This window comes from Mustela nivalis, assembly GCF_964662115.1.
Source record: "Mustela nivalis genome assembly, chromosome: 1".
In the NCBI taxonomy this organism is placed as follows: domain Eukaryota; kingdom Metazoa; phylum Chordata; class Mammalia; order Carnivora; family Mustelidae; genus Mustela; species Mustela nivalis.
The window spans coordinates 147,740,426-147,756,018 of NC_139020.1; positions in this window are offsets into that span (position 1 = coordinate 147,740,426).

The window sequence follows — 15,593 nt, forward strand, 5'->3', positions numbered from 1 at the left end:
AGATAGGAGTTTTCTGGGTTTCCCTCCTATCATGAATAATGTCGCAGACAAAGGAGGGGGATCTTTCCCCTGCTGTCTTGTTCCCATCCCTCATGGGAATTTAGGATCGTCTTAGCTAAGGCCTGTCCGTATAAACCCCGGACCAGGCTACTCCATGGAGTAGATGACCGTTATGCAATATGACGCCCCGCGAGACTCAAGGTGCAGCTCACTCAGACTCCGTAGCCTAAGTGGTGGAGCCATACAGACACATTCACACAGTCAGGCACTCTTCAGATTCAAACAGGTTGGATACCCTCCCCTTCTGGGCATCTCTGGCTAATGGGAGGTGATCAGTCTCCCCTTTCACTCTTTACAGATTAGAGTGAGTTTCTATGGTTACAGGCAATGGAGGATGGTAACAGGGTGTTTTCGCAGTCCCTCAAGGTTGGGCTGTTTCCTTAATCTCTCAAGGCCAAATGGCCCTTATACTTGGAAGTATAATCTATGTGGAGGCAGGTCAGGAGAGTGCTAAATTACCTTGGGGGCTGTTTTTCTTTCTTTTTAGTCTGTCCTGACCATATCTAAAATTTCTTTTGTGAAGATTTCCGTTCACAAACCTTCTACAACTTTCCTTTGCATTCAGGTTTTGTCCCAAGCCATTTCCTTCCAAACAACCATCTCATTTAGGACAAAATTACCTTCCCTTACCTTCAACAAAATGTATTCCCATTCCTTAAATCTTTCTTACTTATCATCTACTTTCCTGCAGAGTTTCCCTTATTTCCATCAGTCTTAGTTACACTAAGCAGAACTTTGTATTCTTAGAAACACCTTTAGTTATTAACCAATTGTGAACTGCTACAACAGAATTCTTCAGGTGGCAAATTTATGAATCACTTAAGTGTAGAACACGTTTACCAACAGATTTAAATACTCTTAGTTTCTTTGCAGTAAGAAGTCAAAAAGCACAAACCTACATCCAGTAATTAACGACTTAGCATTTTATCCTGTTTGGTTAGGACCTAGATGTCCACAATTTAATTCCATTTGTCATCCAAGCAAAACTTTAAAACTTTCAGGTTACCAAAGACTTTGAAAGCTACTTCAGCAATTACCCATTAGAACTTTGAGACAGACAATTAACCATCAGTTTAGTTATTTCTTTGCTAACAAATTTTAATAACACAAGCTTATTTGACCTTCTGTAACTTCGAAGTTTCACATTTACTGCTGATAACTTAAAAGACAGGTCTTATCTTAATTAAACCAACAGACTTAACTTAGTTCCAACACTGATTTACGTTCCACCTGGACCCACTCCACTTTGAATGTTTACCTGAGACAAGGTTGGGAAGATCTGGAGTGGGGGGGGGGTGTTAGGTCCAGGGGTGCTCTTCTTGCTCCTTGACAGTGAAGAGAGGAGGAGCTGTGGTGCATGATCTAGAGGCCAGTCATGCAGGCTGCACGCACGTTGGTGCACAGAAACAGGAGAAGGGGGAAACAGAAGAAACAAAGTGCTGCCAGGAGGCAGAGAAAGGATTCCCGATTTTGGAGCTCATAAGCCCCAACAGAGGAGCAGACGCCATGCTTTCCCACCAGCAAGGGGGGAGGGGTTAGGCAGTCCAAGTCAGGCCAGAGAACACAGGGAAACTTCCCCAAAACAAAGAGAGTTTCGGCAGCTGCTTGGGAATATTCCTTATAGTCTCTGTCTCGAGTTAGACCAACCCCAGTTGGCTCCAGTTATAGCCATTAACACGGGAAGTGAGTGAGGAAGAAGTTCCCACATCTATTAGGAGTAACAGAGAGAAATAAAGCCAGAGTCCCCTTTGCTAGGGATGGCCCAGCAACCTGAGTTTACTAGAATAAAGCAAGTAACAAATAGCCATAACACTGAACAAGACAAACAGACCGGTCACAAGACGTGCCTTGCGGCTTTGGCGCCAAACCAAAACCGATTCCGACGGTCGGGGGAAAGCAGAAGCTGTTCCCTCGGCCAAAAATTGAACGCATCCTTCGGATACGCTTGGAGCACCGAAAAATCGGGCTCCCCGAATCCCTGGGACGTCTCCCAGGGTGGCAGGGGAGAAGTCTGAGTCCGTCAACTCCTTCTCAAGCTGCCCCGAACCGAACACCGGTCTATTACGCGTAATAGCACAATTCCGATTCTGAACACTGAACGAGACACAAACAAGAAGCAGGCAGACAAGGCAGCAGACAAGACATCAGACAGAGACAATGGCCGGCCAGCTTACCTCCCGGTGGGACCGGTGGTCGTTGGGCTGGGGTCCATGGTGGATCTCGGTGGGACCTCCAAATGAAAGACCCTAGAGGACCCGCACCCAAGGACACATTCACAGACCACTGGATGCAATAAGCAAGAGGATTTTATTCGGGCATGCTCGGACTCCCAGGGACACTTGACCATGAAATCCACGAGGGATGGGTCAGTGTCTGAGAGCCCTGATCTGTTTCGGGAGTCCCTTAATATAGAATTTTACAGTCCATTACATCAGAGCCCTCACTTTTCTAGCCAGTAATTTCAAAGCATTACAGTAAGGCCTACACATAGGTAGCCAATCCTTTAAAACCAACCATACATTCTGGCCAGTCATCGTTCAGGTAGTGTACAGTAGAGGGTACGTATTGAATTGCACGTTTCTAACCTTTATCTGTATACGTGCTGAGCCGCACGTCTCCAGCTAGCATACGTGCTGAACCGTACGTCTCCGGCCTTGGTACGGGAGGCAACCCTTATCGATTTTACTTAGTAGTAGGGGAAATTCTTAACAGGGGAAGGGTATAACTTTATTTGATTACACAGCGAACGAGGGTTTAAGCAATTTTTCATTTCTTAGCAAAGCATTAGAAGCATTATTATACAGAAGCCAGAAACAGCTGGGTTAAACACAGACTTTTGCTATTCGTTATCCTGTTGTGCTGCTTGCTGACTCCCTTATCTATGGTCAGCTGGCCACAGTTTCTTAGTTAGCATAAGCTGGTTATAAAAAGAATGTTAAAACTTATAGGGTATACTATAGTTCTGACCTGGGGTCCTTCAATCTCTTGTGAGCTCACGTTCTCTGAAACCCTGTCACTTAGTGGAGACAGTAACTATTCGATGAATAGCAAATGGTAGTCTTTCAGAATCCCGAGATTATCACTAAGAATCGTGAATGGATTTTTAAAAAAATATGTAAAGAATGTCTACAGTGCAAGTACCTGCAAATAACTGACATTTTGGAGAGAATATTTTAATCAGCAGAGAAGGTCAAAATGACAAAGTTCCAGGATCAGAGTAAACATATGCGATTTAAAAATAAAAAATTAAAAAAAAGATTTTTTTAAAGGACTTTTTTTTTTAAAGGACTTTAAACAAAAGTCCTTTTTAAGAGACAGTTGGCTGTTTAAACCAAAAGTACAACTCACTGAGAGAATCACCGCATTATTTATTGGGGTAGAAAGGATCTGGAATGTAGAAAGGCCCATTCTGCAGAAGAAAAAATAGAATCACTAACAGGCCTCATGCCTTGCACAGACAGTGGCTAGAATCCCTGCCTCATGAGACCCTGTGCTCGAACGCCGCTAGAACCATCTAGAACTATGTTAGTCTTTCTTGGAAGCCAACAAGTGTATGCCCAGTTAAGAGCACAGTAACAATCAGACACGTTATGTTATAATGATTATCGATATCTTTAAAAGCCTTGTCAAGTTCCTTTTTGAGTAACCCTCACCCCACCCCACCCTTAGAGAAATTTATCTGTGGTTCACCTCTTTGAAATACCTCATTGTTGTTCCACATTTACCATAGCCCAAAAAAAAAAAAAAAAAAAAAAGCTTTTTATTAACAAAGTGTTCAGAAGGGGGCGCCACTGAAAACAATGAGCATTTTGGCTGCCGGGACAATTTTGTTGCAGAAACAGCTGAAAGCAATCCGGTCAGACAGAGCCAAGGGCTGGAGGGATTTTTAAAATTACAAAAACCGAACCAAATCAAACCAAAATAAAAATCAAAACCAATGGCCAAGATTTCAAGTTTGCTACTGAAGGTATGACATTCTCCTAAGACATGCGAGTGACTTGATCAATATATTTATATATTTATATTTGAAGAAGAAGGAACTATTTGATGCAGCAAATCCACGTTGATTAAAAATGATCAGATATGGGGGCTCCTGGGTGGCTCAGTGGTTTAGGCCTCTGCCTTCGGCTCAGGTCATGATTTCAGGGTCCTGGGATGGAGCCCCACATCGGGTTCTCTGCTCAGCGGGGAGCCGCACCCCCCCCCCTCTGCCTGCCTCTCTACCTACTTGTGATCTGTCTGTCAAATGGGTAAATAAGATCTTTAAAAAAAAAAAAATTACTAGGTGTGAAATACATCGAGGGTATGGGAAGGAAAATGATTTCACCTGATCTGTCTAGGAAGTGGTTCTTGAAGCCTGAATTAAAGTGATATAAAAAGAGTAAAGACCTGGGAAATATATGGGGAAAAAATCCCTAGAAAAACAGCAATAATAACTGGCTGCTCTTTATTGATCCAGATCCTGCGGTAGGCAAAGAAGAGCTGGTTTTAGCCAGAGGATGATCTCTGTTTGTCTTCATGATCCGGCATTTCCTGCAAGCCAGGCATGGGGCTCTGCACTAGAGCTGCAAATGCTGGGGGGCCCTCACTGTCCCTTTTCTCTTCTCAGGGGGACAACGGGCATGTCCATGGTGAAGTGTGACAGGCTTTACCACAGAGAGATGAAAGACTGCCAAGGGTAGGCTGGAGCTGGGAAAAGCCACTTAGGAACAGATTTTCCGGGGAGGTGATAGACAAGGGCAAAGCAAAGAATGAGGATGAGTGTGTCAAGTTTCAAAGTGCCAGGAGGCAGCACAGTGCATTTGGGAAACTACAGCAAGTTCATGACAACCGACAGCTGATCTGACAGCATCACCTGGGGATGGAGGCTGAGCCCCGGGGTTAACACTGGGGGTGAGATATTTTGTAAACTATGCCGAGGAGGTGAGGTACTACGCTGTGGGGGCACAGGGAGCTCCCGGAGGATTTAAAATATCAGAATCGTAACCATAATAGAGTATTTAATTGCATCCTAGCTTTCATCAAGGGTAAGATGCACTATAGTTTATGTTCGACTAAGAAAGAGAAGTGCTGTCAGTTAAACTAGGATATGTCATCAAGTGCACTCTTAAGGTGAGTGCCACCTTAAGAGATATTAAAATGGGGTGGGAGGACAAATCTTAGAACAAGTAAATTGTGGTACTAGAATAATTAAGAAAGGTCGAACACTTGGACCAACAAAAAAAGTGATTATTGCTTACCATGTGCCCCAAACTATATTAAGTCTTAGAACAAGAGACGTTCTCATCTTGATGCCCCGCAGCTGTTAGACCCAAGGTACAGAGGGCAGTAGCCAACAACCAGCAGGCCCCAAGTGCCATGTGCAGACTCTAAGAGCAACTGCCTTTGAGAGAGGAAACGGTTGAGAGTGGGCTTTCTGAGGTAGAGAATTACTAGCTGGGAAAGTAGGAAAATTGACACAGAATCGGAATTGATGCCCCTACATGACAGAGTTGGTGAAACTTCCCTTCTCAGAGATCGTGAGGCTCCTCAGAAATGTATTTTTCATTTTGGACAGAACATTCAGGATAAATATGATCTGTTCGAGTTCCTGGTTCTCTCATCAGGACTGTTTCTTAGGCTTCACTGGCACAAGAAAAGGGTTTTGATAGTCCAGGGTAAATCCTGACAAAAGCAAAGCACGGTATCTATGAAAAACTAACCACTCAGAAGAGAACAACAGATAAAAGGCCAGGCCGACCTGACCCTGCAGGATAGGTAAGGTTGGTCCGGCAACAGGGGTAGAGGGGAAGTGCCCATCTCCTGCTAGAAGAGCTAGAGAAGACCCCTTCCGGAGAGACCACCAGGAGAGGAGAGCAGTAGGTGCTGATGATGAAGTCCCAGAACCTAAGTCAGGTTCGGTGGGGTGAGGTTCGGAGCCGACGGATAAGAAAGAATTCTTAAGACGTCTCTGGTGCAAAAGGTTGTTTATTAAAGGTTGTTTATTAAAGCACGGGGAGAAGGACCCGTGGGCAGGCAGAGATGCAGCTTCCCCCGGTTGTGAGGGATGGCAGGTTATGTACCCTGTGGTTGGGGGAAGGTAAGGGGAAAGAAGGTTTCAATGGCGTTTTCATATGCTAAAGAGGGCCTACAAGGTGCCAGGATGTCCCAGGCCTACCTGAGGCCCTTGCCCTTGTGGCTTGATCAGTGTTGTCTTTAGACCAGCCATTAACATTAACCTAGTTGGGAGACTTTTTGGTGGGATGTCACAATCCGGATATCCATCCTCTTTGTTAGTGAGATTTAGGACATTTGTAAGCCAAAGGAGACTCCTGTCTAGCAGGATTGTGAGCTCTGCAAGTTAACTATTTGCTTATTGTTCATGGCAGTCAGGGCTGCCTGAGGGATGCTACACAGAGGACTGAGGGGGAGCGGATGGAGAGGGGTTGAGGGGGGTGCAAGGCGCCAGCTTTTGCTTTGTCTTCAGCCAGCCTCATGCTCCCTCATCACTGAGAGGCACTAAGGACTTTGCTTGAAGGACCTGGGCCTGAAGCTGGCACCAGGGAGTTGCAAGGGAGTTGAGCAACCTTTAGCTCTTGAGAACTGGGCTGGAGGGAAAATTCCTTGAAGGAGAAGATCCAAAACTTGTGTAGGGGCTACAAGAAAAGCAGCTGGGACAGTGGTGAAACCTGGCATCTTACCATAAGGAGTTCCCTGTTTGAAGCTTGACAGACCAGTGAGGAACCATGGCCAGGCATTCCACCTCCAGAATGACCTTGTTATTGTCCCCCATCAAAGGCAGTGAATCTTCTTTGGGAATGAGGCACCATGATGGATTTTTGGTGTCACCTGAGTAGCTTTAAGACTCATTAGCTCACACTCAGAGGGAGACAGCTTTTTTTTTTTTCCTTAACAATATGTGTTTTAGTAATACAAAAGTAAACTGAACTTGTAGTGAAAGATTATTGATGTGAAGGACAGGATTCTAAAAAGAAAATAACATCTTAGTATATTTAATTTTAAAACCATATGGACCATCAATTTTTAAGGGAAAGAGTTGATGAAGTCTAGAACCTAGGTGAGGTTCAGTGGGCTGAGGTCCGGAGCCAATGACCAAGAAAGAATTCTTGAGACATATTTGCTGCAAAATGGTGGTTTATTAAAGCAAGGGGACAGGACCTGTGAGCAGGAAGAGCTGCTGCCCCGGGGTTGTCAGAGATGGCAGGTTAAGTACTCTGTGGTTGGGGGAAGGTGAGGGAAAGGGAGGTTTCAAAGGAGTTTTCATATGCTAAAGAGGAGTTGTCTTTTACCAAGCCATTAACATCAAGATAGTTGGGAGATGCCTGTCCTGCAGGATTGTGATCTCTGCAAGTTAACTCTTTGTTTCTCGTTTATGGCGGTCAGGGGTGCCTGAGGAATGTTACACATATTACCGAGGGGAGCAGGTTGAGAGGGGGTGCAAGGTGCCAGCTTTTGCTTTGTCCTCAGTCAGCCTCCTGCTCCCTCATCAAGTTCCAAACCTGAGAGGGGGCTCGTGGGAGTGAGAGAGTGGGAGAGAGCGGGAGGGCGGGAAGGGCGGCGGGCCTAGGGGAAGGCGCCCAGCCTGCTCCTGCTCTTGTTTTGGAGACTCACGTGGTCCTGCCTAATTGGCCGCCATGGAGCCCGAGTTTCCAGGGAGGCAGAGGCGTCCTTCGCAGCTGTGGTTCCCGGGTTCTTCCAGCTGCCAGCCCCACCTTTCCACAGGAGGCTGGAGGCCCTGGGGGGACCACAACTCCCACAAGGCCCTGCACTCCAACTGAGCCTGGCTGTTAAAGGGGCGGGACCATGATGCAGGGGCCTTGGGGCTCAGCGTCCCCTTGCGGCTTTCTGGAGCTCAGGAGCTTTCTCATCGCTGGATTGGCATCTGGCAGCTGGACTCATTGGAGTACTGGGGCATCGCCTCGGACTGGCTCTTGACGGGTAGAGTGTAACAAAGTGTTAGCTTAGGAGGTGCAGTGCTAGGGACTGGGTAGCGCTGAAGCTGCTGGTTGTCCTGGGCTTCCTGAGGAGGCTGTCTGAAAAAGTCACAGGTGCTGGTAGGGGAATCCTGGGAGAAAACTGGGGCCCAAACCAGCACTTTGAGACTCTGAGCCAGAAGCCAACAATAACTGGGAAAAAGCCCAATGGCGCTAAGGTGCTTTACTTTTGGCTGAGAAGATAAACAGGAAAGATGACAAACCAATGGGATGTCTGTAGACCTCTACTGGAACTTTTAGGTCTGTCTTCTGTAATTCCTTACCTGTCACTCAGAGCTTTTGTCTTTTTCTTCCTTGGGTTGCCTTCTTAGAGAATTCCTTAGCTTGATATTCCATCTCTCTGGTTCGGTTTTAAGCAGTGCTCATTCTGGCTATTCAACCCATCTCTTTGAAAGGTTTATTTTTACTGCTGTTGCTATTTGTATTTCCAAGATACCGGTTAATTATTTTTATAACTGCCTGCTCTCATTTCATAAGATATTCTGACTTATCCATACGATTAATTTAATTACATTGATGTTAATGTCTAACACTTTTTTTTCTCCTCTTAGGTGCATATTCTCTCTTGAAAGAAATGATAAAACGTATTAAAGCTGTTTATTTTTTCCGTGCCTTGATTGTTCTGAAAAGTTTGTGATTGGTGGTTTATGTCACACTCATTTTTATGTACCTTGAGAGTCACTGCTTTGTCCTCTCTTTGCAGGAGGGAGGGGCATGAAGAGGATGAACTGCAGGGTATTTTTTTTTCTTTTTAATGAAAATGGGTAGAATCAGGGTTTGTAACCTACTGGTCACCTGGGTACCCCACCCATTCCTCCAGAGCCTCGTAATCATCAGGATTTTGCTTGTTTCTTTTACTCAAGCTCCCATACTCTTTAAGCTGGAAGCAAACATCCCATTTTCTACTTCCTGGAAGGCTATACTTTGGTGAAGCTTCGGTTCTAGTCTCTCAGCCAGTTGCCCTTTCATTTTCTTTCTTTTCCATTTTCTTTCTTTCATTTTCATTCTGGGCTCCTCCCTCCAGGTTTGCACTGCCTTTCCTTATGTACAAATGGGGATACTAGGAAAGAGTGACTGAGGAGCCCTTCCAATTTTTTATAAAGATTTTATTTATTTATTTATTTGACAGAGAGAGCACAAGTAGGCAGAGCTTCAGGCAAAGGGAGAGGTATAAGCAGTCTCTCTGCTGAGCAGAGAGACTGAAGATGGACTCGATCCCAGCATCCTGGGATCATGACCTGAGCCAAAGGCAGCCACTCAACCGACTGAACAACCCAGTCACCCCCAAATATTTTTTAGTATCTTCTTTTCAGTACTTCAAGGGGAACCACACATCTTCACCAGGACTCTCAAAGATGAATGAAAAACCAGTAATAATTTGCTACTAAAATGACAAACATCTGTTTTTTGTACTGCCCCTAAACAAGTAAATTTTAAAAATTAACATTATGGTAAACATAAGAATTTGCTGGAGGTAATCCTTTGAAAGCTGATGCTTGTATACTTTTATATCTCGGTCAAGCAAGGCACTATAGAATCATGGTGATCATCCATATTCTATACAAAAACTCTCAGTTCTATTAAGAACATGAAACAAGTGGTGCCTGAGTGGCTCAGTTGTTAAGCATCTGTCTTAGGCTCAGGTTATAACCCATGGTCCTGGGATTGAGACCCACATTGGGCTCCCTGTTTGGTGGGAAGCCTGCTTCTCCCTCTCCCGCTCTTTCTGCTCTGTTCCCTCTCTTGCAGTGTCTCTCTGTCAAATATATAAATAAAATCTTTTTTAAAAAGGACATGAAAGAAATTCTACAGAGAGAGGGAAGAGAATAAAGTTCAAAATTAGAGTAAGTTCAAATTTAAATTTGTACATCAAAAGCTCTTTCTAACTGTCTCTCTTACACATAATTCTACTAAAATAGCAAACCCAATAGAGGACAAATTTGTTTGTTTCAAAATACATAGCCTTGGACTTTTGTTATGTCGATAGAAAATTACCCAGTTGCCTCCATTAATTGGGTAAAATTTTGAGAGGAAGCTTGTGTATAGAAACGGGGATTTCTAGCACCGAGGGGCCAACAAACTGGAGGACGCTAACACTGCCTGCAATCTAGCAGCAACTCTCTGAGGTCACACGCTGATTTTGGATGGTCGTCTTTTCCTCGGGGAGGGTACAACTGTTGAAAGTGAATGTGTGTTGGGGGGGACAAGATGGCGGTGGGGGGAGTAGGAGGCGCCTTTTCAGCCAGTACCCCAAAGTGTGCTGATTACCTACCAAAGAACTCCGATCACCCATGATATCAGCCTGAGATCAGAATTATACACGTCTGGATCTCTATAGGGGCAGAAGACGCCAGTGGGCAGATAAAGCGAAATGGGAATGGCGGCGGACTGTTCTCCTTAGATAAACAAAAAGGGGAGGGAGCCACCAGGGGCGACCGGTTGGAAAGTAATACCCCAATAGGAGCGAGAGTGCCCTGCGTCTGGGGACCAGCATTAACTTGGAGAGTGGTTGAAAGCATTCCAAAAGAGCAAAGGATTGCGGGGAGAAATTGTGGGAATTGGCGCGGCTAGGGACAGGGTCTTAAGTCCCCGGTCCCAGGACAGCCTCCCTGGCGCTGAGGCAGAGAGAGTGCAGCGGAGAAACCAGCTCTTGGTCCCTAAGCCGCCAGCGCGCTGAGAATGCGTGGGTTCTAGTTCCTGTGAGGAGATGGGAGCCAGGACAGTCAGCAGAATGGCGGGAGCCCTACCACAAAGCTTGAGATACGCGCGCACATCTCTCATGCTCCCCTGAGTTACAAGGGCACGGCGGGCGCTCTGTGACCCGCGCCATCGTTTCAAAGCCTAAGCCGTGAGCCCCAAACTCTCCACTGACAGAGGTGCGCAAAAGCCCAGCCTGGTGCTTACGGACCAGCGCCCCGTAAAATCTCAGTGTGCGATCGCTGCTTGGAACCTCTCTGGCGGTCGGGAGCTCCCACACAGCTGCCACTGCCTTGGCTCTGGGTACACGCTAAAGATCCTGCGCCCCCAGGGTCTGCAACTTGGAACCTGCTCTGCCAGCGGCCAAGGGGGAACTTATTTCGGCTCTGCACCCAGACTGAGGCTTCTCTCTGAGAGGGAGATCAGGGTGCGGTTTGTTTTCCTCTAAAACTACAAAAACCATCAAAGGCGGTCAAGGTGAGAGGAAAAAAAAGTGAACAAGCATAAAAACCGCCAGAGAACAAAAGCCTGGAAAAAAACAGTTTCTTCAGAGCCCACCCCCTTGAGGGGGGCGGGAGGAACTTAACTCAGGAAACGTCATTGACTGACAACCTACGTGGCAGGCCAATCCCCCAGAACACAAACCAAGAAAGGAAAAGAAAAAAAGAGGAAAAAAAAAAAAAAGGACTACAAGAGAACAACCACTACCTCATAGGAAAACTTGTATTGTTCACTTGTTCCCACTATTCTGGTTCATTTTTATTTATTTATTTTTTTACACATAGGTAATTTTTTTAACCTATTTACCATCACAGCGAGTTGTGCAGTACATCAAATTCCATAATACCTTTCTATTTATTTATTTGACAGAGAGAGATTACAAGTAGGCAGAGAGAGAGAGAGGAGGAAGCAGGCTCCCCGCTGAGCAGAGAGCCTGATGCGGGACTCGATCCCTGGACCCTGAGATCATGACCTGAGCCGAAGGCAGCGGCTTAACCCACTGAGCCACCCAGGCGCCCTCCATAATACCTTTCTAACCTGAACTTTTTGATACATACACCTATGTTTCTCTTTTGCATTTTTATTTTTTGAATTCCTTTTTTTAAATTTTTAGTTTAGTTTAATCTAGTTTATTCCTTTTTATTTTTATCCTCTATTATTCATATAGAGTTAAAATTCAATGTAATCCCCTTTCCCCAATCAATACTACCCCTAAGGTAAACCAATTTTTAATCCCCTTTCTCTTAGGAATGTTGAGTCCTTTAACAAAGATATCAAGATACATCCAGGAAGAATCAAAACAACCTTCCTCGCACACACTGAGAATTTATAAGAACTCTCCCATCTTCTTCCACTAGTGTTTCTGTGTTTTTTGTGTTTGTCCTGATAGCATATAAATTTTAACACTTGTGGTTCTTTTTGACGAGGTTCTTTCTTTATTTGCATATATATATATATTTTTTTCTCTTGTCATATACTTGTATCAGTCTTTTTATCTCTTTTTGTTTGTCTACTTCATAAATATTACCTTGGGGCCCATCTGGGCTGAACCTTCTTTTTCATCTTCCCTTTCTTTCCTCTCTCTCTCTCTCTTTTTTCTTCTTTTCTTTTCTTTCTTTTTCTTTTCTTTTGTCTCTCGTTTGGGTGGGAATCCTGATTGCTCAAAGTGAATGTGTATATTTGAAGAGAGGACCTCAAGACCTCTGGAAGTCTGCATGCCTCATTCACTGGGCAGGGGACTTCCTGCTTCAGGTATTTGCACAATAGACTCCAGTTGAAGTCCACCTTCAGCTACGAGCCAAAGCCATGATTGTTAAGAACACAGAATAGGGTCCTACGTAGCATACACGATGTGACCAATAGGCATTAATGGTCACTCAAGGGTTCTGGTACATTGTTATCCTCCAGTAGATTATAGAGGTAAAAAACACCTGAAAGAAGGATGAATACCCAACTTTTGTAGCAACATGGACGGGACTGGAAGAGATTATGCTGAGTGAAATAAGTCAAGCAGAGACAGTCAATGATCATATGGTTTCACTTATTTGTGGAGCATAACAAATAGCATGGAGGACAAGGGGAGATTGAGAGGAGAAGGGAGTTGAGGGAAATTGGAAGGGGAGGTGAAACATGAGATTATGGACTCTGAAAAACAATCTGAGGTTTAGAAGGGGTGGGGGGGAGGTAGGGGGAATGAGATGGTGGGTATTGGGGAGGGCACGTATTGCATGGAGTACCTGGTGTGGTTCAAAAACAATGGATACTGTTACGCTGAAATGAAATAAAAAATTAAAGGGACGCCTGGGTGGCTCAGTTGGTTGAGCGGCTGGCTGCCTTCGGCTTGGGTCATAATCCCAGCATCCTGGGATCAAGTCCCACATCGGGCTCCCTGCTCAGCGGGGAGCCTGCTTCTCCCTCTGCGTCTGCCTGCCACTCTTTCTGCCTGTGCTCACTCTCTCTGGCAAATAAATAAATAAAATCTTTAAAAATAATAATAAAATAAAATAAAAGATATTAAAAAAAGAAATAAAAAATTTTAAAAAATCTGGAAGGTTCCCAGGAAGCAGTGGGTTTTGTTTTGTTTTGTTTTTTTAGAAAGAAGAGGAGGATGGGTCACTAGACTTTAAGAGGTCATGAATAAAGCAGGAGATGAGGTATAAGCTTGGCAGGAGTTGAGGTATAAGGTCCTAGGTCTGCATGGAGGTGGGTAGGTCACAGGGAGATAGTGAGGTTAGTACTCCGAAGGGGAGCTGGCATGTGGGCTTGGGTATCAAGAAATCACCAATGTAATTAAATGGAATAACCATGTTTGTAGTGTGTGTGTGTGTGCGCGTGCGTGTGTGTGTTAATTCTTCATAGCTGGGGATACTGAGTTAGATTGTTATTGATCCCCTATCCAATTCCAACATTCCTAGTATTTATGACTTCTCTGGCTCAAATATTAGCCATGATTATGGAGAGAAGGGCTAGACCCAAAAGCATAGAAAGTTTCCCCCAAGCTTGAAAGAAGGCTTTATCAGTATATTTTTGTCTACTTAGGCTGCTATACCAAACACAGGCTGGGGGGCTTAAATGACAGAAATGTATTTTCTCACATATCTGGAGGCCAGAAGTTCCAGATCAAGGTGCCAGCAAGGTTGGTCTCCAGTGAGCCTTTACTTGTTGGTCTATAGATCACTATCTTTTCAACTGTGCCCTCAGATGACCTCTTCTCTGTGGGCCCCCAGAGGGGAGGTAGGGGGAGTGCTTTCATGTGTTTCCCCCTTATGAGGACACCAGTCCTAGCAGATTAGGACTCCCGTGACCTCACCAAGCCTTCAGTACCTCCTTCTAGGTAGGCCCTATCTCCAGATGCAGTCACACTGGAGACTAGGAATTCTACATATGACTTTTGTGGGGACACAATTCAGTCCATAACAATCAGTATGGGAGAAAAACCATGGAGAGAATTCTAGAGGAGTCACACGGTGATGTTATAAGGTAAGTGGGTATAAAAGAGCACCTCTGAAGTCCAATAGGTCATTAGAGCTAGAGGCTGACAGGAAAGTCGCGTACGTGCCACAGTTTTGAGTTTGATGCAAGCGCAACTCTGAAGGGAAGATATTTGGGAGGCCTTGGCCAACCACTACTTCCAGCCAGGGGTGATTCTGGAGGGAATATCTCTCAGAGTGATGCCTAGAATCAAGACTTTGGGGGTTGGAAAAGTGCCACTCCCAAAGCTGGAGAAGGATGGTGCTGTAAGTTACTTGAAGAGTACTGTTCTGGGAGATAGGAGATCTGGGGTGTCCTCTTTGTTCTGCTGCTGACCAGATGTGAAAATGCAGATTAACTCCCTAAGCATCTCAGTTCTACCACCATGTGCTGCTGTCATGTGTCCCAAGCCCCAGAGTTAGTTTTATCCATAACCAGAAGGCGGTCTTTTAGTTCCCAATCTCTTAATAGGGCTGATCGTCACAATATATAGCGGACACGTGACAGCCACAGGGGAGAAGTAAGGGTTCTCTTCCCCTCAGGGAGAGTGGAAAGGCTCTAGGAAAGGGCATACCAGTAGGCCAAAGGCAGCCAGTGCCGGGGAGTGGAGCCACGGGGAAGAGTGTGCTGATGACAGGAGGGAGGGCAGAAAGAGCCACCACCGTGACACCTGAGTTCTAGATCGAGCTTGGGGACAGAGAAGGGATCAGGGCATGGTAGAGCAGCAGCTGGCAAAGTGATTCTGTTGAGCTTAAGCTCATAGTGCCTTAGCGAGTTAGAATGGGAAATCCCTTGCTATTGTCTGTGACTCTGTGATTGCGTGAGTATGAGTGACAGAGTGGGGACAAAGAGAGAGGGAGAGAGAATACATCAAATTTTAAAGAAGGACAATAAGAGATGCCTGGGTAGCTTACTCAGTTAAGCATCTACCTTTGGTTCAGGTCATGATCCCAGGGTTCTGGGAATGGATCCCATACCAGGCTCTAGTGGGGGGCCTGCCTTCCCTCTGCCTGCTGCTCCTCTTGCTTGTGATCTCTCTTCCTCTGTAACAAATAATAGTAAAAAATAAACAAGGGCGATAAGTTATGTTTACTTTTGTTTCTGATGCCAGACATAGGTTCAGAGGATCGAAGAGGGAGATCCAAGGAGCTAGCCTCTTAAGAGGAGTGAATACCTAGTCACTGGTAAGACCCCTGGTCCTGCAATACAATATGGCTCCTGTGATCTGGGTCCTGTTAAACGCCTCTCGCCATCCTTAACCCGATAGTTTGATTCTTCATTGCGTTCAGTGTGGGGACCTGGGAGATGCTATGACATTTGGCCCTTTGTGGGGGAATTTTAGTAGTATAAATAGCAATATTTATCAGTTCT